Source organism: Arvicanthis niloticus, chromosome 22, assembly GCF_011762505.2.
Source record: "Arvicanthis niloticus isolate mArvNil1 chromosome 22, mArvNil1.pat.X, whole genome shotgun sequence".
Classification (NCBI taxonomy): Eukaryota; Metazoa; Chordata; class Mammalia; order Rodentia; family Muridae; genus Arvicanthis; species Arvicanthis niloticus.
Window position 1 is genome coordinate 39,694,585 of NC_133429.1, and position 24,059 is coordinate 39,718,643.

The following is a 24,059-nucleotide window of genomic DNA, read 5'->3' on the forward strand; positions in this document are numbered from 1 at the left end:
ACACATACACTCGCCTCATACACACACCTCCCAAACACACAGACACACACCTCACACATACAACTTACACACACACCTTACACACACTCACACATAGACACACACCTCACACACTCACACCTCACACACACCTCACACATTCACACATCTCACACCACACACAAACTCACACTCCCACCTCACACAGGTAAGCCTGCATACAGTTGTGTACCTATAGGAACACACATACACACACACACACACACACACACACACACATACACACACACGTGTGATGACCTGGAGGAAAAAAAGAGACATCAATATTGTTCTCAATTATAGCAGATGGAGAAATTCTTAAAAGAGTTAAGGCCCAGGAATGGAAACTTCTGGAACAATCTAGAATCTGTTGTTTCATGAATACAACTTTCCTTGACATTGGCTCTTGAAAGAAAAGTTGATTTCATTCAAAGGACGATCCTAAGCAGTGAGTATCATCTGCCATTTATTTGCATTGGTCCCCATGCAAACCATTAGTTTCAATATTATGTTGTACCCAAGGCCACACAGGAAGTGAGAGTCCCGGCCGAAATGCTGACTTAACTGGATCCGCTCCTGACCCCACACGGAAGTGGCGCTGCAAGAGTAAACACGAGGTTATTCAGGAGTACCTGCTGCTCTCTTCCGGGCAGCTTTCTGCAGACGTTCCAAACCTTGAACAAACGGGGTGCTATGCATATTGCTGGTAGCTGGGACAGCCTTGGGTGCTCTTCAGGGGACGGAGTGGGGAAGAGAAGAGGAGGATAGGAAGTTAGATTGAGGTGGAATCTGAGGAAACGCGTTTCTATTGAGACTGGACATTGTTGAGGCTGAGCTGCCCGGAGCCTGCCGGTACCTTTGTTTAGTCGTACGATTTTCTGTCGCCGTGCCTCATTTCTCTTTTGGTCCTGTTTCTCTGTAAGTCATGAGCTAGTGTGTTGTTTGCGTGAACTAATTATCTGTGTGCTTCCATCTGAATCAATCTGAAAATTATAAACGATTTGAGTAACAAATCGGAGAGTTAAATCAATGGAAAGAACGCTGAGATTCTTCTCCATTACCGATGTTGGTCTAATGAGAAATTACATCAACTTCAAAACCCTTCCGTTTATTTCAGGATTAAATGTAATAAAGGCCTTCGTATGTTGTGGCAGTTAGTGTTGATAAGTGGAAGATGCCCTCGCTGATGACACTGAGAACACTGCCCATAAAAAAATATAGGAACTGCCTCGAAAACAAAATAACCTCCTACCGCCTCCCCCAAGTCCCCTCACCTTGACAATTCTATAATATGAAACAGTTAAAATCACTGAGTTAGAATAAACAAGAGGATCTGGGCTTGATGGAACATGTCTATAATCTTAGCACTTGGGAGACTGAGTCAGGAGGATTGTTGATTCAAGCCTAGCCTGAGCTAGAGAGTGATTTCAGGAGTCTGAGCTAGCCTGAGCTACCTAGCAAGACTCTAAGCAAAAACACCTCCCTGACTTTAAAAGAGATGGGATCACAAGGAGGTTACACCACATCTGGCTCAATTTTCCTTTCATTCTTTTTTTTTTTTTTTTTTTTTTTTTTTTTTTTTTTTTGGCTTTTTGAGACAGGGTTTCTCTGTGTAGCCCTGGCTGTCCTGGAACTCACTCTGTAGACCAGGCTGACCTCAGAAATCCACCTGCCTCTGCTTCCCAAGTGCTGGGATTAAAGGCGTGCACCACCACTGCCCGGCTTCCTTTCATTCTTGAACGTGTTTTGGTTTTACAGTTCAACCCAATATCCACCCCACCCCACTATGTGTGCATGTGTGTGTGCACATGTATGTGTACGTGTACGTGTGCGTGTGCGTGTGCGTGTGCGTGTGCGTGTGCGTGTGCGTGTGTGTGTGTGTAGGGGTAGTGGAGGTGAGGGCCAAGGGGAGTTCAGGCATTGTCTTCAAGGATAACTGATTCATTGTATGGAGCTGCTCCTATGTTAAGTGTTTTGAGCCTTATACTTAGAGCCAGACTTCTCAAGCTGTTCTATGCAGGCCATGAAGAGTCACCTATTGTACTTTTGTTTACCAAAAGGTCCCACTTAGATCTTTTGGAGCTTTCTGTAGTCATATGAGCCACAATACATATTCCTCTCTCCTGAATTTTCACAGTGGTGTATTGACTTAAAAATATTTGTGTGTGTGTGTTTGATTTTTCCTGTGCGTGGAGGACAGACTCTCTGCTTTGCCTGCCTTCCTGTTCCACATAACGACATGGTACAGATAGATGCTCAATGGATATTTGTTGATTGCATAAAAACGGGTGAATGAGAACACACCTTTGAGCAAAAGTCATGCAAGGGTTTACCGTCGCAGTTACAGTAGAGTGTATTTCTCCGACTTCTAAAATAAAAACTTAGAACCTAGAAACTATAATACAAAGAATGGGTGGCACAATGCGGTGAGTTTGAGTGCAAAGCGTTATGTATGGCCTATGTCAGCAGACGTAATCGTCTGTGTTAGGAACTTCGGCTTCTTATCCTTCATCATTAATCAAATATTCCATCTGCTGGTGCAAGCTCTGGGGTCACAACCTTGAACAAGGGTGTCTGTGCTCTTCATTAGCTTATAATTAGAGGGGAATCGAAGTCTTGTAATATTTGATCATGTCATGATATATGTTCTAAAGAGACGAGACAGGGTACAGCAGAGGCCCTGTAGTTTTAGGAGAAGATTTAGAACAGTTTCTGTAAACAGTTAATAAGATTCCTGCCCTCTGCTCTGACAGGCTCCACCCCTACAGGAAGAGCTTCAGGCAATTAGCAGAGAGAGAGAGAGAGAGAGAGAGAGAGAGAGAGAGAGAGAGAGAGAAAGAGAGAGAGAGAGACTGACTGAGACTGAGTCTTCCTCAGGGATGAACCCCTTAATTGGTAACAAATGGTCAGCCCTGGAAACATACACATGAGCAACAAAAAAATGAACCCAGCAGGTTGTGTGTGTGTGTGTATATATGTACATATATATATATATATGTATTTATATGTATACATATTTATATCTAAACATATATATGTTAATATGTTCCTATAGTAGATACATATATTGTAACATTAACAGTGAAGGAAAGTAGGGCCATGAAGTTGACAGGGATTGGGGTTGGGGGAGGGGTTGACAAGAGAACAGAGAGGGAGAAATAATTTAAATACAATACACATGTGAAATTTAAAAATAAGTTCAATTTTTAAGAAGCTGGAAAGAATAACATACATGGGGTGAGGTGAAGCTGGTATCCCACTTGCCTAGCATGTGTGAAACCCAGAGGCTTCAATCTCCAACATGGGGGGGGGGGGGCGAGACACAAATCCCAAACAAACAAAAACTCAGAGGATACAGAACACAACTACTGACCAGGATGGTGTGGATGATGTTTAGTTGTGAGGTAGAAGCCTCAGACATACCAAGTTTAAATACAGGAGGACAAGGTCAGAGACATGCGCAATGAGGTTTGGTTTATTAGGCCTTGCTTGAATGACGAATAGAATGTTTATTTAGTTGTGATGGGGAAAAGAAGAACAAGTAGGAGAGAATCCCAGTGGTGAGCAAACAGGAAGTCCCATCTAGATGCCAGGGACCCGACGGCCAATACAATACAGGCAGGAAGAGATCCAAGCAGATGAGAGAACAGGATTCCGGATTCTTCCTCCATCAACACTGCAAAGATCTTGATTTAGCTGGTCCAAGTTGTAGACACCAGTCTCTGATTCTGGCTTCCGCCTCTTCTCTGGAAGGAGTCAACAACCCTTGCTACAGTGTATTCATGGAACTCGTTGGCTCTCCCCTTACTCTCCAACTTTCAAGGCGTTCTTTTTGGCTAATTCAAAAAGTATTTGTTGGGGTCCATACCAGAGGATGAGTCACAGGTCTGTCTCAGACTGTTGTAAGTTCTAAGAACCAAAGCAAAGCAAGGTAACAGGGCATAACAGGGGTGTGGCTTGGGGGTGGGAGGTGGGGATAAGATTTGAGTGGATGTCTTTCCTTTGAACATGAAATCTGAGAATCGCCTGGCGGTGGTGGCGCACGCCTTTAATCCCAGCACTTGGGAGGCAGAGGCAGGCGGATTTCTGAGTTCGAGGCCAGCCTGGTCTACAGAGTTAGTTCCAGGACAGCCAGGGCTACACAGAGAAACCCTGTCTCGAAAAAAAAAAAAAAAAAAAAAAAAAAAAAAAAGAAATCTGAGAATCGATGTGGGGAGAGCTTTTGAAAGCCAAGGGAAGAGCCAGGACCGGAAAGGGAGTTTGTGTTTAAGGACTAGTGAGGTGACCAGTGCGGCAGGAACACATGAGGCAAAAGGAGGGAAATGGTCAGATTCTTAACATATCTACCTTGTAGCTGCTACTCATGGAATTTGCTACTCACAGAATGCAGATGGGAGCAAAAGTTGCTTCAATTGTTTTGACCAGAGAGCAACCAGAGGAGTGAAATTACTGTTGGCAGAGAAGCGGAAGTCAGGCAGAGTAAGTAGCTTGAAGTGAGTGACACACTTAGAACTTGCAGTGTTTCAGATGTCTTTTTTGATGGCTGTGTAGTAGGGCTGGCCCACTCTATAGGTAAACAATTGGATGTTGTTAGTATTCTGTCTAAACTCCACCTCCACAGTTACCTGGCAACAGCCAGGTATGCTCCTCCCTACAGTTACCTGGCAACCGCCAGGTAGGCCTGATCCACTATAAAAGGGGCTGCTTGCCCCCTCCTCGCTCTCTTCCTCTTATACTCTTGCTCTCTCTCTTACCCTCTTGCCTCTCTGTCCCCTCCCCCACCTTCCTCTCTCTCTCCACGTGGTCATGGCCGGCCTCTACTTCTCTCTTATCTCTTCCACCTTCCTCTCCCCACCTTTGCCCTATCCCCTGAATAACCTCCTCCCCCTTGGAACCGCGTGGTCTGGAGTGGTCTGTTCTGAGCTGCGGTCGGACTTCTTAAAACAACTAGCAGATGTATATAATTTGGCAACTTAGAAAGCATCTATATTCGAGATACAAACTTTAGAATTGTTAGTGTTACAAGTGACATTGACAGCCACATGCTCCGATGAGATCTTCAAGGGGAAAAGAACAGGTCAAGAAAGACAAACTTTATGATACTTCAGTGGTTGGGCATGGAATTATTAAAACGGAAACAGTCGGACAGGTGTGGTGGTATATACTTGTAACCCCAGCATTTGGGACTCTGAGGCAGGAGGATTACCAGGAACTGGAGGTCAGGCTGGCCTAGTGGTATATGCTGAGTTCTAGACCAGCCTGGGATATAGAGTGAGCTGCAGTGACAAAGCTTCAAACCGTGTTCAGTGGAGGGCTAACCTGGGTGAGAGCATGCGGGGGAGGGACATCCAGTGTCACAGCAGCGTGGACAGAGGAGATGGAGGTATGGTTGATGCTGCCTTGGGAGTCTTCACAGGTCTTTTCTGATTGCTCTTTGTTTTTCCTCAGAAAAACACTGAGACCCCAGGAGCTCAGAGGGACAATGGAAAAGACACTAGGAACCTGAAGAAAAGCAAGAACAGCCTATAAAGAAGATAGTTTGAAAGGAGGATTATGAAGACAAAGAGAGCGTCTAAGATTTCCATTTGTACTACCACAGTAGCCTCAGCTTTAGGAAGTATCTCTCTCAAGTCTCTCCATGATTCTGTTTTCCATCACTGGTCAGGCCCTACCCACATTGCCATCTTTGCATCATCTGTATGGGCGGGTATGTCTCTGTAGCGCAGTGCCAGGGGTCGGGGATGCTGTATTAGACTCTTAGAACTCAAATCTTAGTTTCACGACTCTGTGTGTGCTCTGGCCTGGGAAGATTATTTAACTTTTCTGCTTGACTTTCCTCATCTGTGAATGAATACTTGTCCTTGCTTGCCGTGGGTGTCTTGGAGATTATGTAAGATAATGTATGTGAAGCAAACAGTAATTATTAGTTATTTTTATTACCATCACCCTCTTCACCCTCCACGAGGACATACGGTTCCCAAAGGGCTATTATATCCATCTTGTGGGCCTCATGATTCCTTCCATATAGCAGGTATTTAATAAGTGTTTCGAGGAATAGAATCCAGGTTCAAACAGTTCTCAGTGCATCGCAAGTGGCCAGCGCACTTCTTGGAAAATCACCTATTCTTGAAAAACTGGGAACTCAGCATGCTGTCTTTGAAGCATTGTCAAGTGTCAGGTAGGAGGTTTGAATGCTCCACTACCCTAAAAATAAAATCATGGTGTATTTTTTTCAAAAGCATATTCTACACACACCCAAATGTCACTTTTTTTTTTTTTTTTTTTTTTTTTTTTTTTTTTTTTCATGGCACTAGCTAGATTGGATCACGCTGTTCTAAGATCTTCCCAGGGAGCCTGCGTTTATGAAGCTGGCAGGGGACCTGGATGCATGAGGAGACTCACAACCATGGAAGTCAGATGACTGAAGTTCTGAACAGGGCCTGGTGAGAAATCCGTCACGCCGGGTCCTTCTGTATCACGTTCTGGTGACTTGTGTTTTCAATGCCGTGGTCAAACAGAGACACAGAAAAAAATTAGTTAGGCAACTCAATTTTTATTATTATTTTAGAAAGGCCTAATGAATGAACTGGGCCTTTGCTAAGTCAAATTGTTTTAAAAATAGCACAGTAAGGACTAGGGTTGTAGTTCAGTGGTACAGTAAGTTTAGGCATAGATTTCAGCCCGGCGGGGGTGGCTCATGCCTTTGATCCCTGCTTGGGTGGCTGAGGCAGGCCAATCTGTTTGTGGCTAGCCTAGGCTACAAAGCAAGTTCCAAGACACCCTGGGCTACATAGAGAAACCGTGTCTCAAAAGAAAACAACTAAAATCAAACCAAACTAACCAGATAAAACACTCAACAACCTGAGTTTGTGGTCAACAACAACAACAACATGATGCATTGTTTTTCAATGCGAGCAAGTTGATACTGACTGTAGAAAACTGTAGAAGTTACTTAGGTGTGACAGATCACCCCTTTGGAGCAGTATTTCCTTTTGTGGAGACAGCAGAAATGACCGTGTTCTTAATAACCACTGTGATGATAAAACACAACGAATCAGAGAAATTAATAGCCTAGTTAGGCTTGACCATGGACACATAGGGCACATGAACTCATTCTAAGGGAAGCCGTAGTAATTACATATAAATATCTGAATAATAACCACACTCTCCCAATTATGTGGAAATTATACCCCTTTCAAGATACAGTTTACATACCCATTATCAACCGTGCCAAGGAATATGTAATGGTAGGGACATAATATCTCCACACAACATTTCCAGAATGAGAGAGAGAGAGAGAGAGAGAGAGAGAGAGAGAGAGAGAGAGTGTGTCAAGTTTCCTTTACTCACATTCAGTTGTGAAATTCATTATATCACAGAAATAAAATATCTCAGAGGCATTGGCCCCTGCTCGTTCAATAAACTAACCTATATTTAGAAACAATTTTGTGGCTTCCAGATAGATGTATTTCCTTCAGAAAAGCACTTCTCACAGACCAGCCTATGTGACAGAGCAGTGGCTGTTTCTAAGGAAAATTTAAGGAATTCGTGATGTCATCTCTTGTGTGCCAATCCCTCAATTAAGAGAGGACCAGAGGACGTGGTGATCCCGCACGAAGGAAGGGCGGGTATCCGAGGCACCTCGCGCTGGGTCGCAGTTTGCAGCGACCACAGCCGGTGTCTAGAAAGTAAAAAGGACTGTTCTGTTTTATGTAACTGGCTGTGGAAGCTCTGATAACAAGTAGCTCTTCTCTAAAGCTCCCTTTAGGAATCAACACGGAAAAGCAATGTTAGTCGTCCGCTCCCACCCCCTCCCCCGCGCCGGGCACTTCTGCCTGTGCTTCCCCTTTGTTTTTAAATGATTTTATTTTTGGTAAAAGTTAGGCTTCCCGGGCTCTAAAATACATGGAAACCTCCTGCTGTCTATTCAAATGTTGGAAGCTGCTCTAACATTAAAAAAAAAAATCACGATTAAATTGGTGCATCGTATGTGATAAGGCCTAGGAATGTTATTTTATTAAAGTTGGCACCAGAATTCTTCTCAGAATGGGAAATGTATTTACTTTGAAAAATACCCGGAGAGCTTGGAGAGCAGAAGAGAGCTCCTGAGGGTTTGGGGTGTGGGCGGAATGTTTCTGAGACAAAGGCAGTGATTTGGCAGGAACTTCAAGCGCGTGGGGGCCGGGGAGGAGGAGAGGGCTGAGCCAATGGGAGGACAGGCCGGCCGGCAGCCCCTCAGCCCCACTGTCCTCCCCCACCCTCCTGTGACCCAACTCCCAAAATATTTGGTGCAAGTCAGTTGTTTTGCTGTTGTTAAGAGAGCCTAGGGCAGGCCTGTGGATCAGCTGAGTGGATCCGAGGTGAGATGGGTGGATCGGAGTGGAGGCAGGAGACAGTCCCAGGTTAGAGATCAGCTGTGAGACACAGTTCAGAGAGGGTGGGGTCCTGGATCTAAAATTCCAGGGCTGGAGAAGTTCTTGGTTGAAGCATCCACTTTCTGGACAGAGTCACTGCTGCGTGTGTGGGTGGGAAGCTTCCTGGTGTCGAGTCACATGTTGCCTGACTGTGAGGGACGTGGAAGCAAGATTCCACAAACACCAGACGTCATAGCTGTTTTTTTTTTTTTAACTCCAATATGTTAATGTCAGAAGGTGGTTGGTGGGAAAGGTATCTTTAGCAGGGTAATGAAGGAACTTTAGGACTCTAAATTGACATCGGGTAAACACTCAGGGACACCGAATTTTCAAAACGAATTGAAAAAGCTTTGAGAATGAGGTGTAACTGCTCATGTCCAAACGGCACCTAATGTTTCCCAAAGGATTCTTAACAATCAGAGAAGATAGGGCAAAAGAGAGGGTGAGCGCTCATATTAGACTTTTCAGGTATTCCTATCAATACTAGAACCAAATCTGGTGGTCCACAGTGGAAACTAATGGATGGTGGATGGAGGTATATCTGACCATGTTGGACTTGATATATATATGTGTATATATGTGTTTATATATATACATATATATATACATATGTATAAAGATATATATGTGTGTGTATATATATGTGTGTATATATATGTGTGTATATATATGTATAAAGATATATATATGTATATATGTATATATATATGTATATATATGTGTGTGATATATGTGTGTATATATATGTATGTGTGTATATATATGTGTGTGTATGTGTCTGTCTGTCTATCTATCTATCTATCTATCTATCTATCTATCACCGGTAGGAAAGATTCAGTGTGTGATAGACTTTTCTTCAGGCTGGAATTCTCTCACCTAAAGTTTTAGCTTTACCCCTCTTGCAAGCCTTGCGTTATTTATTTATAAATTCCGACCAGTGTATCACCTTTTGTTTTTTCTTTCCAAAAGTCATTCATCATTTGAAATGATGAAGAGATCCTGTTCAGGATTAAAAATCAAAACAAACAAAGGGTCTGGACTCTGTCTGCCAGCCGTTGCCGTATGAGACCGGGGAAGCAGTCTGTCATCTTTCATTGTGACTTCCCTAGCTATGTGATACAGCCTGGCATGGAATCAGAGTTCAGCAAATATTTGTTGAATCAGTTAATGAATTTCATTCCACCTCTGATCCGTAGAGATTACCAAAATCCTCACAGGCCACCGGGAATCCAGCAGCGTGTTGCTTTTCTAAGGGAAACATAAACTGAAGGATTCTAGGCTGGTATTTTGGTCTAATTCCCTTTTATTGTCAGCCTAATCTTGGATCATGTAAATGATGATCGCACTACATCCGTCAGGATGCTTTGCAAGAAAAAGGGTTCAGTCATAGCTTATCCTCACTCAGAGTGAATCTGGAGATCCAATTAAATGATATCCCACCAGAGCTCAATTCTAATATGAACAGAGGGATGCTTTGATGTTCAATGTTTGTCTTGTGTTAATTGCGTTGTTAGAATGTATTAATGGGTTATTAACAGGATGACTTTACTTCCCAATTAAAAGAAAAAGTCAGGTAGTTATACCTACTGATATGATTTAGCAAAATTTCAGTTATCTGAGAATATAATTGTGAGTGGGGAGTGTATGGATAAATGCATGTGAAACAAGAACAAACAGGAATATTCTCTGGTGCCAGATTTTGGATAATTAAAGAGGGTATTTTAGAATGACTACAAATCCATTCTTTTGGTGCTGTAGGATTTATTTTCTATTTTATATCGTATTGGCTTTTTTTGGTGATGCTATTTATTTACTTTATTATAAGCCTGGATTTAACAAATTAATTATTTTCAATATATAGATCTGGTTAGCCTTTGAATATTCTGTGTAGCCTGTGATAATCCTCAATTCCTGATTCTCCTGCCTCTATCTCCCAAGGATTATGTGTGAACCACTATGCCTAGTGGGAGCCTTGCTTTATATAGTCAGATTTTTTAATATATTAAATTATTAATTTTAGGCTGTATTTATTATATGACAAAAAAAAAGATCCAGTAATACTGGCAAATTAAAAAGAAAGTCCCAGAAATAAAAAAAGATTTCCCTTTTGTATTTGGTGTGTGTAATATATCTATATCTATATCTATATCTATATCTATATCTATATCTATATCTATATATATCTCAGATATATAGCAACCAGAAAGCACACACACACACACACACACACACACACACACACATATGCAAGAGTATTAGTTGTCTGTCTCCATGTAACAAATTATTAGAAAATTTAATGGATAAAAATGATAATGAACATTTTTTTATTCCTCACAATTTCTGTGAGGACTGTGGAGCAACTTGGCTAGCTGGTTCTGTTGGGAGTCTGCCACAAGGCCACAATCAATATATTGACCAGGGCTAAAATGATCTGCAAGCTTTATGGGTGGGGGTAGGGATGAACTAGCCTCCAATCCTGGACCCCGGCCTATTGGCATACATCTCTCAACCAGCGAGGCTGTGGCGGGAAGGTTTGGTTCCTTATCATGTGTACCCCTCCTAACAGCTACGTGAGCACGTAACCTAGGATACAAAAGGGAAGTTGAAATTTATCTTGTCATCTGACCTTGAAAACAACACAATTATCTTTTCCTGATGAAGGGAAGGGAGGGGGTGCCCCAGGACACAGACAAGCACAACACAGGGGGCATCACCAGGAGTCATCTTGTCACTCATCACTCTTGGGACCCTTTTCCTCTGTCTGAGTTGCCTTAGCCAGCCTGCATGCGATGGGTTTTGTTTTATCTTACATTGTATTTTGTCATGTTAAAAAAAAAATAGAACAGAAAGAATCGCTGTTAGTGAGTTAGCAGTGCTCACTAAAAGTATTTTGAAAATTATAAGGTGACCACAATGGGAAATGAAACTAACATAAAAAACAAAACAAAACAAAACAAAAAAACAACTTAAGTGTTTAAGGCTTCGTCAGTCTCCGGCTGGTGGTGTGCTAGGCAGAGATGGTGGTACCTTGGGGAGGTGGGAGGTCAGGTCGTTGGGGCCGTGCCCTTGAAGGGTACGTTAGGATCCTTGTTTCTATTCCTGGGTGCTTCCTGTACACCACGAGGTGAGCAATTCTGCTCTATTGCGTTTCTCACTGTGCCACCGCACCCCCTTACCGCAGTCGCAGAAATAATGACGTCAAGACCATGAACTAAAATCTCTGAAGTCATCAGCTAAAGTAAGTCACCCCATCTTTAAGTTGACGTTGTTGGGTTCGTTGTGATGGAAAGCGAATGGCTCTTGTGAATGTCATTTTGCCCGACTATGATGGATGATGTGCACCATGGCACTAGACGGTGCTAATAAGTTAAATAGCACGTTTGTTTCATAAGCTTGTAAACGCCTGCTCTGGGCGGGGCATGAGATCACTGAAGGATGGAGGAAAGGAGAAACAGCAAAAATGAACCTCCAAACCAACTGGCTGATCCCCTAGCCAGGGCTTGGAGAAGGAAAAGAGGATGATGGGAGAGAGACGAGAAACACGAGCAGCCTGAGGTGATGTTGCTGCAGTGGTGTTGCTGCTGTGGTTACTGCCCGGCTGTAATCCCAGCACCTGAGGGATAAAGGCTGCAGGACCAGTTCAAGGCCATCAAGGAAGTCCTAGGCTAGCCTGGACTACAAAACATTCCGTTTCAAAAAAAAAAAAAAAAAAAAAAAAAAATCAAGCAACTGACAAACACGAGAAGGTGTAAAACAAAACAATTCAAATCGGAGATATACTAGAAGAAGATGCAGCTGAGATAGGCAGACAGTGGGTATTAAAATGTAGGAAGGTGGTCCTAACATTAGAGAAAATGAAGGAAGACCATGAGATGAGGAGAGAAAAGTTAAACAAAAGGAAACCACAGGCAACCATAACAAAAACCCAAACACCACCACCCACAGAAGAGAAAGAGAACAGGTCAATCTTTCTCCCCACGTGGTTTATGGGGGTTGCTCCCCTAAAGCAGGCTGGGGCTGGCCGCTTCATTGTTAATGTCCACCCTGTGTTTGCCAAGCTTCTGACGAATTTCCCCTTAAATGATTGGTTCTCGGAATCCTGATTTCCCTGTGTGGCTCAGTTGGGGAGGCAGAGTTTCTGGAAAGGATTGTCGAAGGCTGTTTTATGATCCAACTTGTTCTCTTTAGGTACAAAGTATCTTGTTGAGAGGTATCTAAAGAATTGATTGAAAAATATAATTTCTCATAAAGGCAAAACACAGGTCCATAAGCCAATGACTTTCTGAGTAATTTCAGCTGTGGGGCAAGTTATTACCATATTTGGATTTACTTCTCTCTTTTTTTTTTTCTGTAGATAAGTGAAGTTCATTTTGAATTCAGTTCTTGATTCAAGGTGTACTGAATCAAGATTTCAGATTCCCGCCTTAAGTCATGCCTCTGTAGTTGGGATACAATTTTGGCGGGAAAAGTCATCAGCTACCACGGTCTTTGCTTGTGCTGCTACTAGGGCAGGCTTTTATTTCTTCACAGTTTCCAGTTTGGGAGACTGAAGTCAGGCCTCAGTCACAGTGTCAGTTCTGTTTCTTGCCTATTGTGCACGAGACTGTTACATAACCTGTGCTTTTGGTAACTGTAACCAACAGTTTCCCAGGAGAATTGGATTACATAGAAATACCCAGTAAAGCGATCCCATTTTGCAGCAGTTGGGTGTCCTGCCTGAGGTGTAAGCTAACTTATAAAAGTAAATATAGCTAAAGTGACTTACTCAGTAGGTACCATTTTTCTCCGTCCATTTTCTGGATTCATCTCCTTATTTAGTCATTAAAAAAAGGAAAAAAAAACCTACATAAGCTAATTTGTTTTTCAACTAGGCTATAAGTTGGCAAGCCCCCTTTACCCACTAGGCCAGTGGTTCTCAACCCTCCTAACATTACCTATAATACAGTCCCTCATGTGGTGGTGACCCCCAACCATAACATTATTTTTGTTGCTGCTTCATAACCCTCATTTTGCTACTGTTAGAAATCATTATGTAAATGTCTAATGGATTTAGGTGATCCCTGGGAAAGGGTCATTGGATCCATGCAGGGGTCTCGACCCACAGGTTGAGAGCTGCTGTTTTAGACTGTCTGTTTGTGACGGGTGCTTCTCTTCATCTGGAAGCATTTGGCTACTAGGTGTTTTTGACATTTGCGCTTCTCACCATTGTCTTTTTCTGGAACTTTAGTTAGATACATTTTGCATCATCAGTTTGTCTCCCAGGCTTTTAACTTTAAGAAAAAAAAGCTATCTTTTTAAGAGAGTAATATCACATGAACTCACAGAGACTGAGGTAGCAGGCAAGGAATACATGGGTCTGTACCAGGTCCTTCTAATGCTTGTCATGGCTTCCAGCTTAGTGTTTTTATGGGATTCCTGAGTGTACAAACCACAGGTCTCTGCTGGGCTCTTTTTCTTCTGATTTTTTTTTTTTGTCCAATTTCCAATGTGTTAGTTTTGTTTTATTTTATTATATTTTATCATTAAAAAAGAACTCTAAAAAGAGAAAGAAGTGTAAGGGACCATGGCTGTATCAATGCATTTCCATATATTCTTCAATTATATAAATATAATAAAATGTTCAAATGTTAAGTTTCATTCGTTTTATGTTTCTGAATATTTTGCCTGCACCTATGAACACCATGTGTGCCCAGCACCTGAGGGAGTCAGGAGAGGGCATCGAGTCTCCTAGAACTGGAGTTACAAATGATTGTAAGCCACCACATGGGTGCTGAAGATCAAACTAAGCATGCTTTTAAGTGCTGGGCCATTGCTCCAACCTTAAGTGTTAATATTTGAGAAGAGTCGATGTTGAGTACCCAGGGACCTAGTTACAGTACATTGCACATTGAAATATAAACTTGAAATATGTATTTATATGCTTGATACACGCAGAAAAATAATAGAATTGGGACCTTATAACCAAGAGGTGGTTCAACACCTGGGGGTATCCTAATTTATCACATTAGTAAACTGAAGGAGTGCTTTGAAGAAAAATGTTTGAGAATATAACAAGAAGCAAGCATGGCTAAGGAAAAACTAATGAAAGCTGTAGAGTGTTATATCTGAACAAATACGAAAACTATTGCACTCTAAGGTGGAATAATTTATGTAAAAGGAATTGGTCCTCTTCAAGTTGGTGTGGAAACTTGATGCAATTTCAATGTTTTGAGTGTTGCAAATTAATGAAGAAAAGGGGGAACATTGAAATTGTTTATTCATTAGGGAAAGAATAAAGTTGCTCTATTTTACTTAACTTACAAGAATACATTTCCAACAAAGACTCCAGTGTCAAGGATATATTTAGAAAATTAGCAAGGCATAGTGGCATAGTCCTTTAGTCCCAGCTCTTGGGAGGTAGAGGCAGGTAGATTTCTGTAAGTCTGAGGCCAGCCTGGTTTACAGAGTAAGTTCCAGGAGAACCAGGGCTATGAAGGGAGACTTTATCTCCAACATAAACAATATAAATTAATAAATAATAAAATAATTGGAAGAACACATCAGGGAGTAATTTTCAACATTTTTAAGTCCTCTGACCTCCACATGAATGTGTACAAATGTCCACGAGGAACAGAAAAGACACCCCCCCACATACACACATGCACATATAGAAACCCAGACCAAAACCTCTCATAATTAGGTAAATAGATAAAGAGCTTTACATTTTTAGACAAAAGTTATAACATTTGTCTGGTGTGTGTGTGCATGCATGCGTGTGTGTGTGTGTGTGTGTGTGTGTGTGTATGTCTGTTGCCTCATGTCATTAGCCTTGGGGGTTAAACGCCCTTACCCTCTGAGTCATCTTGCGGGCCTGAACTTTGCATTTTTAAACAGTGAGCGCTTGGGACAACCCCTCTTCCCTTGTGCACAGTTTTATTTTCCTAGGTTTCAGTCGCATGTAGAGTCATCATCTAAAAAAACACTAAATGGAAAATGCCAGATAATGACAGTTTCTAAGTTTAGAATTGTGCACGTCATGAAAGGCAACACGAAACCGTTCACTCTGTTCCTGTCTCACTCAGGACAGGCCTGGTGTTGTGCAGTGTATCCGAGATGTATACGCTACCCCCGTGTTCGTCACTCTGTGCCGTAAAGTTCCAGAGCGACAAGGTACTGATGCAGAAGAGTCACTGGGCAAAACCCATGGAATTAACTCTGATACTATGTGGTGATAATGTGTATTCAGCTTTACGTCCTCGTTGTGGTTGAGGCATCCATTGGAGATCTGGGAGTGTAGTCCTGGAGGAGAGTGAAATCACAGTGTATAATATGATTCACATGCATTTTCTCATAGATCCATATAAGAATCCAGATGGATAGTATATCATTATCCTTTATGTACGGATGAAGAAACTGTAATTAAAATGGTTAAGTGACACAACATTTACTGGTAGAAATTCTCATAGTTAAAATATTTTATATTAGATTGAAATGCAAAACTATGCAACACTCAGCCATTGCAGAGAAAAATTAATAATGGTATATTTAGACATCTCTAATTTCTTTCACATATGGACTAAACTGATGAGATTAGACTTCCATATTTCCAATAAGATTAAACAGGACAGCAAGCTCTGATGATGTTCTGAAATTAGCCATAGATTCTTCAGTTCCTAGAAAAACTGGTGGGTGTTTCAAACTTATTTTCCCCAGCCTAAGAGAAAACAGAAAAATGTCTCTCTCCCCAAACAACAAAACTCAAAAAAAAAAAAAAAAAAAAAAACCCTCAAACCAAAAACCAATACCCAAACCTCTTCCTACCCAACCCCAAAACACAAGAATAAAATAAAAAACAAAACAAAGGACAATAAAAATGAAATGAGGTTTATAATCTAATTCAGTGTGTAGTGTCCTCTTAATTATTTTCTCTCTCTGTGTGTATGTGTGTATACACATACACACACACACACACACACTACACTAGAAATAATATATGTATTTCACATGTCCAATGGTGTGTGACACTTTATAAAGCACCCTAGGTGGTAGAAGACAAGAAAATGGCACCGTCACAATTCTTGAGAAACTCCATCAGAACCAACCATACAGCAACCACTGGACACATGTGGCTTGTCTTTGGCTGCTTTGTTGGTTCTTTTATCTTCCACCCTCTCAACCCCCTAACACTAGACAAGAGAGAGAGAATGATAGAGAGGAAAGGAAAGAGATTCTTAAATAAAGTCAGGGGTGAGAAAGAGGCAGTGTTACCATTAGACTGCTTCTTGCTGATTAGGGGCATCGAGTTCCTTGGGGCAAGCTTGATCTTTACTGTCAGGATAGCTAATTTCTTCTTGTTGTTGTTTCTTTGTGCACAAGTACTTAAACTGCAACCAACAACTACCACCACCACCACCACCAACACACCAACAACCACAACCAATCAACAACCACCAACCCACCAACAACCAACAGCCTAGCAACAACCCACAAACAACCTACCAACAACCAACAACCTAGCAACAACCCACCACCAACCTACATACAACCAACAACCTAACAACAACCCACAACCTAGCAACAACCCACCTACAACCACAAACCAACAGTCTACCTATTGGGCCCTAGATTCCAGAAGTCACACAATCGCAAAAATTATCTGCAGCTGGCAAAATCACACCCCTGCCAGAGCACGAGGCAAATCATAGTCAGCTTCTGAGGACACGGAGCAGCAGCTCCATGTCTCACACCTAGGATTAAATTGAAAACACTTTCTTATAACATCTCCATTTTTTTTTTTAAAGAGAAACTAAAACTCCCCAATTGTCACTACAGATGTGTGAAATTATTTGGAGCATTTTAAATCATCAGTGATAACATCAGAGAAAGTACAGAGAGTGGCAGGGGCTGGCCTATAAGACTGTCTTTGTTGGTCAAAGGTCGAATCAGGATTTGAAATCCGTTTTTGCTGAGTTGAGCGGGACTGGGGTTTTTGGCCTGGCAGAGGGCAAGTGAGGTGTCGTTGGTGATCTGGGTGACTTGGATTTAAAGAAGTGAACCTGGGTAGGTAAGTTTTAATGCACAGCCTGTTGCTTCAACTTTTGAAAACATGAAGTATCTTTAACAATGTAGGCCAGACTGGCTTTAAACACACTACCCTCCTGTTTCATCTTCTCAAATGCTGGGATTATAGGCTTGCACCAACACTTTTGGCTTGGTTCACATCCATGTACTCACTCACTCACGCTATCTATCTGCCTATCTATCTATCTATCTATCTATCTATCTATCTATCTATCATCTTTCCATTTATCTTGTCTGTCATCCATCCATCAATTATCTTCTATCTATCTATCTATCTATCTATCTATCTATCTATCTATCCATCCATCCTGTTTGAGATAGGGTCTTATGTATCCCAGGGTTGCCTTGAACTTGCTATAGAGTTCAAGATGACCTGAATTTTTGGCTCTTCCTGCCTCTACCTTCTAAGTGCTAGAATAGATGTATGTCACCATGCCTAGTCTTATAAAGTGTTGGGGATGTACTCAGGGCTTCATACATGTGAAGCAAACATCCTACCAGCTGAGCTACATCCTGAGCTCCTGGTTTAGTTCTTTCTGGCAAGGCTTTCTCTGTATCCTTTCCATGAAGCACATGGGAGGCTTTGTGCCTCTAATTGTTATCTAGCCTTTTGGAAAAGCGTCTGAGCACAGTCGGTCAGCTTGCATCCAGGTACAAGGATTGCTCTTTTACTGTACAGAACAAGTCTCTGTAAAGGCAGTTGTCCCAACAAAGAACATATGGAGTGTAGAAAAATTTAAAAATCTAGGATGTGAGGAGAATCTACAGTCATAGTATAGATTTGTGTATTTTCTTACAATTTTATATGACATATACCTAAATAACTTGTCTCAATTTTATGTATCTTTTGTAAGATGACTTTTTTCTTAAAAATATAGTACTGTATAGAAAGCCGTCTCTTCTCTTTTGTGTGTTCTGTACTGTGTGCACGTGCAGATGTGTGTGCCTGTCTTTTGTGTGTTCTGTACTGTGTGCATGTGTAAATGTGTTCATCTGTCTTTTGTGTGTTCTGTACTGTGTGCATGTGCACATGTGTGTGCCTTTGTGTACTCATGCAGAGGTCAAAACAGGATATTGGTGTCTTCTTCTATCCCTTTGCCTTACTGCCTCCAAACAGTTTCTCACTGAACCAGAAGCTTATGGTATTTGGTTAGGCTGGTTGCCTAGGCAGCTTTCAGAAACCACTTCTTTCCTGCTTCTCCCCATCCTATCCCCACTCCCAATTCTGGGGTTATAGGCACGCCCAGCAACATCTAGCTTTTTTTATGTGAGTGCTGGGGGTTCAAACTCAGATCCTCATGATTGCAGACTTGCACTTTTAGCCACCAAGCCATCTCTTCAGCCCATTTTTTGTGGTTTGGTAGCAGGATCACACTCCATAGTCCAGGCTAGCCTAGAACTCACGATTCCCACTAGCTTAGCCTTCTGAGTGCTGGGATACCACAGACATGCATTACTAAGCTCAATGAAGGAAGCATATTCTTAACCATTAGACAGGGGGATAAATTTAAGCCTAATTTTAATGGGTATATATCCTGAAATGTATGTATGATATATATATATTCTGTCAATAATTCATGTACTGATGCTCCCATTTTGGAATGTCCACTGTAATAAATGTCAACTGTGAGCACATATCTTTAATGATTCCTTTAAAACAGATTTTTAGAAATGGAATTACTGCAACACAAAGTGCAGATGGTTTTAAAGCATCCTAACACACCGAGAAGGCATTCTTATGAAAAGGCTGTACCGATTTTACATCTTTAAGAATATTTTCATGCCAGGTAGTGGCGGCACACGCCTTTAATGTCAGCACTCGGGAGACAGAGGCAGGTGGATCTCTGAGTTCAAGGCCAGCCTGGTCTGCAGAGGGACAAGGTTACACAGAGAAACCCTGTGTTACATATACTTATGTAACATGTGTGTATGTATGTGTAGTGTGTGTGTGAATATATAGCGTGTTTGCACACGGCAAGGCTCTTGTGTTGAGGCTGGAGCACAGTATGGGTCCCTGTGGGGTCAGGACCCACAGGTTGAGAACCACTGCCATGGGGACTTTAACAAGTGATGGCCACGCCAGCCAAGCTGGCCAACATTTGCAAACCTCTGTTCCCTGTCACTGATGAGCCGTGGTTGCCGTGGCACCCAGGCTGTCCAGTTCTTCTCTTCTTGCAAACCACTTATTTTTTTTTTTTTGAGATGTTTTTTCTTTCTTTCTTTCTTTCTTTCTTTCTTTTTTTTTTTTTTTTTTTTTTTTTTAGACAGGGTTTCTCTGTGTAGCCCTGGCTGTCCTGGAACTCACTCTGGAGACCAGGCTGGCCTCAAACCCAGAAATCCACCTGCCTCTGCCTCCCAAGTGCTGGGATTAAAGGCGTGCGCCACCACTGCCTGGCGAGATGTTTTGTAAAAACCAATGAACATGGCAATAAGATCAAAACTGAAGAGAATTTCCTTACATTCCTGTGTGTGCTGAGGTGTGTGTATGGCAGTCAGATGACATCATGGGTGGGGGGAGGCAGGGCTCTGGCTCTCCTTCCACTGTGTGGTTCTGAGTCACGAACTCAAGCCCTTTGGCTTGGCCACAAGGGCCTTTACCTGATGAACCATTTCACCGGTCTGAGCATTTCTTAGATAAACTTGAGACAGGACATAAGACGGATACTTGTAGGAAGAATGGATGCTTGCACGGGGAATATTTCTTTAGTCATTGCTTTGTAACCTCCAGAGTCAGGAGGAAGTCGGTCATGAGCTGGGCTTAGCCATCACATTCCTAGTTCAAATGTTTCTGGAAACAACACAATTTCGTGCATGTTTTAAATGGCACATATTTTTAAAATGATGATTAAGTCAACTGAGCTGTTGTACTTAAATATGGCCCCTGACCTCAACTTGACCTTCTCTTAGCTAGAACAAGCAGTCTTCCTTAACCCTGTTTATCTGTGCAAATGTCTGTGTTACTTCCTGGATGATAGAGTCCCAGAGAAGGAGTCTTTTTTTTTTTTTAAAATTTTATTTTTATTTTTTATTTTTTTGACACAGGGTTTCTTCTCTTTGTGGCCCTGGCTGTCCTGGAATTCACTCTGTAGACCAGGCTGGCCTTGAACTCAGAGACCAGCGTGCCTCTGCTTTCTGAGTGCTGGATTTAAAGGCATGTGCTACCACCACCCAACAAGAAGGGGACTTTGAATTTCTGCTTTCCAGCAAGATCTGGAGGAAAAAACTGGTAATATGGATGGAAAAGGGCATCCTACTAGCAATGGAAGAGAGCCCAGAGAAGCTGACTCAGAGATGTAAGAGGTGAAAATGCAGATACACTCCCAACGCCTTCACAAACCCTGATACTTAGAAACAAGTGACAAACTGGGGGGTGGAGGTGGGGTTAGAGGAGGGGGATGGGGGGTAGGAAAAACTCATAAGAACCAGTAAGAAAGATGTAAACAGTGTAAGATCTAAATGGACAAAGAACATGAGTAAATGCATAAGCAAGAAAAGTAGAAGTATATATGTGTGTGGAAATCTTAATTTTTTTTTAAGCCCCTATGGTTCTGGAGATGCAACCCGAGCCTCCCTCACACATGCTAGGCCATCTCAGCATCCTTCCCTGACACAGCCTGGTTCTTTCCAACTTTCACTTTTAATCATAAAATTGCAGGACAAAGAAATGAAGCACCATGCTTGATCACTAGATGAAAAGACAAGTCCTTTTAAAAAAATGACAACAAACACGGCAAAGACGGTGAGTCAGGATGCCTTCTGTCTGGTACGGCTTTCTGCAAAGCAGCTTGGCAGTGTGCTTTAAAGGCTTTTGAGCTGCAGGGGCCCTTTGATTCAAGAGTCCAGCTTCCAGAGACTTCTCCCAAGAAAATAATGCAAACCGGAGGAGGGGTGTTTTCTCCATGTTGTTTATCTTAAAACCAAGGCAAAGCGGTCCAGTAGTAAGGATGACTCAGGGAGATGAATCATGGATCATCTAGATAATAGGTTGTTTATACATCCTTTAACACGGTGGTAAAGCGATAAAAGAAGATGCCAAAAATATTCAGAATGTGACGTGAAAAAGCATCTGTGACAGCAGCATTTATAGGTATGGGTAGATACACAGAAAGAGGCTATTAGAAAGAGTATTTACCAATATATCACCAGCAAGAACTATTTCTGATAGTAAAATTTTCAGACTTTTAACAATGATTATCTGTAAATGTGACTTGAAGTTTACAGTGTGTTTATGTAATGTTTCCCCCCCCTCAGTCTCATGGTGTGTGGTACAGGCTAGCCTAGAAACTCATCCACCCCAGGTTGGCCTCAAACTTTTGGCAATCCTCCTACCTGCCGGGATTCCAGGTGTGAGCCTCTATACTTGGCTCAATTGCATGTACTTTAGTTATTTATCCATTTGAAAGAGATTTATTTATTTTATTTATATGTATGTCTGCTCATGTGCATGCATACCACGCACATGTACGTGCCCCAGAATGCCAAAAGAAGTGGGGTTACAGGTAGCTATGAACTTCTAGATGTAGGTGCTGGGGATCAAAAACAAAACAAAACAAAACAAAACAAAACAAAACAAAACAAAACAAAACAACAAAAAAAACAAAACCCAAATGCCAAAACCCAAAACCAAAACAAAACAAAAATTAAAAAAACCAAAAAAACCCCAAAAAACAAAAAACAAACCAAAACCAAACAAAACCCCCAAAACCAACCCCCCCAAATTTAGGTCCTCTGAAAGAGCAATATATGCTGTTAACCATGGATCCATTTTCTTAGCTCATCAGAATAACATACATACATACATACATACATGCACACACATACACACACAGACACATACATGTGTGAATACACACATTTTAAAGAAATCTGTCTGCTTAGAAAAGTAAGAGTAGGTAACACGTAGAGAGTTCTTAGGATGAGAGCCATTTGAAAGTTCTGTGCTCTGGGAAAGAAGAGACAGAAGCTAGTGCAGAATGAGGCTCTCCTGTGGGGTGAGGTATTGGGGAGCAGACTTGGGGAGCAGCCTAGGGTAGGAGAAGCAGACAGGCAAGTGAGCAGAGATAAGGAGGTAGCTAAATTGCTGCGTGGCTGCTGTCTTCCCTGAAAGTAACAGCTGAGTCCTCTGAAGCCCCATGTAAAGCCCTGTCGTAGTCATGGAGCAGGAAGCAAGACCCTGTGGTACCATTCACCCTCCCTGCCCCTGGTTTTTATTCCTCTCACCAACCATCGGTACCTATGATTCAAGAAATTCTAAACAGAATAGCAGTGGTGAATTTGTGGTGGTTTGAACCTGCTTGGCTCAGGGAACCTCTGAACCTGTAAGCCAGGCCCCAGTTAAATGTTCTTTCTAAGAGTTGCCTTGGTCATGGTGTCTGATCACAACAATGAAACCCTAAGACAGAACATTAGCAAGAACTACTTACTGTAGTCACCTATGCTAGGCACTTCTCACACATAACCTTACAGAATCCACATCACACCCCAAGTGTCATTTACATCACTTCCTGTCAAGAAAGCAGAGGCCCAGAGAACTCCTCTCTCCCAAGATCAGACTACGGGGCTGCTCTATGGTGATTTCATGTATCAAAGAAGTCTTTCTATATGCTAAGGTTAACAAGACCCCTGATAGCTTGAAGCCATCTGCATTTTTATTGATCAAGGATGGTTGGCTAATTCATCCCTGAAGCGTCTCTGCAGTCAATCACTTCTTTGGGTCTCATCTCCATCTTCTCGTCTGTGCAGATACGGAATTTTATTAATTGCTTCTTCTGGCCCATCTTTCCAAATCTAATTAGGGCTTTTGCTATGGCACTATTTAAAAGATTGATGACAACTATGATAGAGCCCAAATTCCTCTGCAAGGTGTACACGAAGTCACTCTTTCTCCTGGTTTCTGTATATTTTCATTTTTTTTCCACTCACTTCTATCTCTCCATTTCTTCCATCTCCTTTTTTTGTCTTCTCTCCACAAACCGCAGTGGTAGGGGCTGCATGGTATCTGTAGAAGAGAACTTAAAGATGTAGTGAGAGACACGGGCTCAAGCACAGAAAACACTACAGTTACTGACGTACTTGTGGAGCACGGCGACTGCACACAGAGTAAATATCAGTTTTCTCTGGCAGGGGGTGGGTGGAAAGATGGAGTCAGATAAAGTTTCACAGAGAACATGACCTTTGAACTGAATCTTGAAAAGGGTGTAGGTCATTTTTTTTTCTTTCTTTCTCTTCCTCCTTGTTTTTCTACCAGTTCCTGTGTTTAGAGAAAAGATGGAGAAAGACGTTTCAAGTAAAGACATTTGTGTGAGCAGGCGTGTGAGGCTGGGTCACGGGAAGGAGTGTGTGTGGGCATGTGCCCTTTGATGTGCAAAGAAGGGAGTAAGTACACAACTCTGTGTTAGGCTATGAGCCTGCAGTGTTTCTCACCCGCTCTTCTTTTATTTATTACATGGGGAGGTGTTTTGCCTGCATGTGTGTCTATGCACTGTGTGTAAACTGTTCTTGGAGGCCAGAAGAAGGTAGTAGGTTTGTCCCCCCGGAACTGGAGTTGTAGGTGACTGTGAGCCACCA

At 42.0% G+C, this 24,059-nt stretch overlaps 1 long non-coding RNA gene across 2 annotated transcripts; it reads left to right on the forward strand.

Moving 5' to 3' along the window:
• Nucleotides 1-682: 682 nt before the first annotated feature.
• On the forward strand, nucleotides 683-6,474 carry LOC143436227 (uncharacterized). Of its 2 annotated transcripts, XR_013106385.1 has the most exons (4): nucleotides 683-936; nucleotides 4,402-4,497; nucleotides 5,467-6,196; nucleotides 6,333-6,474. It is a non-coding gene; the product is annotated as an uncharacterized LOC143436227 (long non-coding RNA). The 2 variants fall into 2 exon arrangements; XR_013106384.1 differs by lacking the exon at nucleotides 4,402-4,497.
• The last annotated feature ends 17,585 nt before the right edge of the window (nucleotides 6,475-24,059 follow it).